The sequence below is a fragment of the Geospiza fortis genome, unplaced genomic scaffold (assembly GCF_000277835.1).
Source record: "Geospiza fortis unplaced genomic scaffold, GeoFor_1.0 scaffold657, whole genome shotgun sequence".
NCBI classification, from domain to species: Eukaryota; Metazoa; Chordata; class Aves; order Passeriformes; family Thraupidae; genus Geospiza; species Geospiza fortis.
Genome location: NW_005054481.1, coordinates 1266772 through 1270794, shown reverse-complemented (window position 1 = coordinate 1270794; position 4023 = coordinate 1266772). Strand labels below are relative to the sequence as shown.

At 50.3% G+C, this 4023-nt stretch overlaps 1 pseudogene across 1 annotated transcript in view; it reads right to left on the bottom strand.

The window, feature by feature from the left end:
* The window catches only part of LOC102035538, a 53914-nt pseudogene continuing 49891 nt past the window's right edge, over positions 1 to 4023 (bottom strand). The window contains exons 43-46 of the transcript XR_004082498.1: positions 2454 to 2728; positions 1595 to 1695; positions 836 to 1061; positions 1 to 52 (exon numbers count right to left, since the gene is read on the bottom strand). The product of XR_004082498.1 is annotated as a fer-1-like protein 4 (transcript). The remainder of the gene's footprint in view (positions 53 to 835; positions 1062 to 1594; positions 1696 to 2453; positions 2729 to 4023) is intronic.

Here is a 4023-nt window from a genome sequence, read left to right as displayed (position 1 = left end):
CTGTCTCTGCACCTGCAGGTTTTCATCAAACTTTCTGATCTTATCTTGATTCCTGCCTGCGGCTGCGCGGGCGTCTGACCCCGGCTAGCGGCCACAAGTGTCCCGCAGCACACAGCCTGGTGGGGCCAGCCCCTTGCCTTCAACAGCGCTAGCTCCGTAGAGACGGCTGGGGAAGTGGCTGGCTGCCAGGGACCTTCCCTGCGTCCTGGCAGGGAAAGGCGTCCCTGTGAGAGCTGAGGTAGGAGAGGCGCAAGGCAGCGACAAAGTAGCGAGGCGAAGAGACGTGAAGCAGGACAGAAGCTCGCAGCAAGGAACCGGGTTTATTTAGGGAAAGGGAAGGACAGGTCGGGTAGGGAGTGCGAGCAACTGCCCCCCGCCCACCCCTCGGAGGGGGCAGATAAAGGAACTCCAAGGGGAGGGGGGAGGCACAGACAACCAATGAGAACAAGCGTACAAATAATAGACATGACACGGCAGCAAATGAGAACATAATAAAGGAGTGGCTTCCCACCCTGCACCAATCACCCTCAGCCCTTGATGGAAGATTCTGGGGACAGGGAGTGGGGAGAGGGTGATGGACAGGAGGGTCGCCGGGGCAACTGAGGAGGGGGCAACTGATGGACATACGAATTGTTACAAAAAGGCGGGAGAAACCAAGGTGATGGGGTGAGTGACAGTTGGCTCGCATGGGGAAGAAGGGGGGAAGGAGGGGGAGCCTTGGAAAAAATCGCCATCTTAGGCGAGTGAAAAACCTATAAAACTCAGTATAACCTCTGCAGAACTGCACTAAACATTTACGAAAACTTCTTAAAACAAACCGCGCGCACCGCGACACCTGCCACAATCACCCATCCTTGAATAGTTCTCTGCTGAAGAGCATTTATCCATTAATGATCTTCTCGCTGATGTATCCAGGCATGGTGTAGACCAAAAGAACCAGGAAGATTGTCAGAACAGTGACAACAAACAGCACAATTATGTATCTCTTGTACCGCTTCCAGATAAAAAACGCAAAGGTCTTCATGGGATTCACAAACCAGTTAAAAGTTGTTTTGGGCCAACTAGAACAGGAAGAGAAGAATATATAAGCACATGCTCAATCCACAGAACATCACGTTGGCCCTTCTGCTTTGGTGTCCTGCTACCCTCATGAATCACTAGCTCTTCCTGCTGCTTCCAGGCAGGATCAGCCCAGGGGCTACAGTAAACACATGGCCTGTGGAAACACTAGAGACAACAGGATGGGACTCTTTGGAACAGTGCCCCAGTGTCCCCAGAGCTGTCATTCACCTTTGTACACAAGGGATCCCTTCACCCAGACAGATCTGACCATTGTACAAGCAATGTTATGGCACAGCTGCCTTGAGTATCATCCTTAGATCAATCCTGGGTCAGGTGCTGCAGCCTCAAGTCCTGCGGACTCACCTGAGCTCTGGGAAACTCTGGCAGTCCTGGTCCTGCAGACCCCAATGCCCAGGACCTCAGAGATTGCTCTTGGCTTCCAGACAAGCCAATACTCCTGGTTTCCATACAAACAGCTGCTGAGAACATGGCACTGTCTGTTCAACCTAAAGGTGATAATACATATACTCACTTGGGCTTCTCCAGGGGTTCAGGCCCTTTTCGGCCCAAGCCAGCGGGACTTTTGTCAGCCTCCTCCACAGTCAGCAGCTGGAACTCTGCTTCCACCTTACCCTGGAGGGACAATATGTCTGAGCCACGGTTGAACGTGTTGCTTCACAAACCAGTGCAATGACCACGCATCCTGCCACAACTGGGTATTTTTCTCCCAGTTCCACTTACAGATGGCTCAGAGCTTTTTTTTCTCCATTGGCTATAGTCTTACGTCACAGCCAGTGGAAACTGTGGCCTGGTAAGAAACTGTTTTGCAGACAAGGAACTGTATTTTAATGAACTCCCCAACTACCTGATTTGTCTCTACCCTCCCACAGTGGCAATGAGCAAAATTCACCCTTGGAGACACACAGTGGTCCAGTAGCAGGGGTATCAGGAGCAAGTCTGTCCCTGGTCAGTTGGCACCTGCTTTTCTTGGGCAGGCAGAGACCCCAGGACAAGCTTCTGCTGCTCTCCTGACTGGCGATGGGGAGCCATATGCCTCTTGCTTTGGAGTAGGAGTGAGTGAGGAGAACATGGTCTAAAGTGTTTTAGTGGGAATACTAAATTCCTAAACCAATACAGCTCCCCTCATGGAGCTGAGCTCTATGGAAAGCTCAGAGGAATACATGAAGTCAGACACCTCTGCATGCCACAGCACCTGGTTTCTCAGGGGTAGACAAAGTGCTGGATCAGCAGTAGATGGAAGAAGTCTTCAGGATCCTGCAGAAGCTGGGTCACTGCTTCCCTTGTAGATTGTGTGCGTGTAGGACAGGCTGCCACATCAAGGCAGAGGAAAAACACTGGCTGTGCTCACCAGTGCCAGCTCCCCACCTTACCGTCAGGAAATACTTGTTCCCACTGGGGTCTGTGAATTCCATGTCCTCTGGTCTGACTGAGCTGCTCCACTTCGTTTTCTTCTTCTTGTACTCTCTTTCCTGTCTCTCGTCATCTTCTTGATCTCTGAGTTTGATGAAGGGCCACCAGCCCCTCATGCGCTTATATCGGGAGATGGAGAATCAAGGTGTTGCATTCTCCTTGGCCATTTTGATGGTGCAATGCTCAGAGCTCTTGGCTGCTCACACCATGTCATGCAGCTTCAATTCGATGGAGCCTGCAGGCACAGGGAAAAGGAGACCACATGGTAAAACCTTGAGGTCAGCCCCACACAACATTTGGCTGTCTCTGCCAGGCTCCCAACTGCCACAAGCAGGTCCCAGCTGCTGCAATTATCTAGCAGCACCCTGCACATTTACAGATGGAGAACCTGAAATTATGCATAAGAAATTACTAGCTTAGGAGTTAGAGACTAAGAGGCAGAAGCCCCAGGTCTCATCTCATTTTTTATAAAGGCTGTTTGGTAAGTTCCTATGGTGAGTTATTTTCACCCCTTTATTATGTCCCACCCTGCTCTCCTCACATGTCCAAGACAATCTTCCTCTCTAATTCCTGGAAATGTCAATTAAACTTATAAAATAATAATGATTTAAAATTATAAGTGCTTTAAGTGTTTCAAGTTTATCATATATCTGCAACAGCCTCAGTTCATCTCCCTGTTTGGTCTTGTGCCTCTGTCCTGCTCGGAATGTGCTGCGTTCCGTGGGTTTCTGGGCTTATATGAGTCCAATCTGGCCAGCACGAATCCAAGCCCAGCACGGAACCAGCATAGACGAAGGACAAAACACAAGGAGCGCTCTTCCTCCACGTGGGTGTAGGTATCCGTTTATTAGCTTGAGACAGGACATGATGTGGTGCAGCCACCCAGGTGAAGAAAGAGAACCCCAGACAGCCTGCTATGGGGTTTTGTGCAGGGGAGAGGGGGCGGGGAAAGAGGACCATGGCCAATGGGATGCCAATGGGGAGGGACCACCCGTGGGACAGCCCACCGAACCAGGTATGGGAGGGGACAGCTAGATGCAATACAACACCTCCACCTTTTCTGTTAACTAAAACTAAAAGGAAATGTACCAGACTATTTCTGCTGCTGATTATGAATTTGTCCACCACTCATAGTTTGCGGGCCTGTCAATTTGCTTTAGTTCCACAAACTCTGAGCAGTTGACTCCTGTGGTGCTGGAGACCAAACCATTAATAGCCTTTAAAATTATGCGGCGTAGAATCCCAAATGCTAACATGACTAGGAAAGGAACAACAAGAAACAACAAAATTGTCCTAATTATAGAGGCCCACCACCCCGAGAAACCCCAGTCCCTGAACAATCCGCAGAACCAGTCTTCGAGTTCCTGCTCAACTCGTCCGATCAGGCCTTTCATTTCTTAGAGAGCTGCGTGGACGTTGGGTGCTTTTGATGTTAGGTTCATGCAGCACAGTCCCTCAAATTCCTGGCACTCGTGTCCATGCAGCAGCAGGAGGAAATCTCCTTTGCTGCTGCTGTGGACAGGCATATTG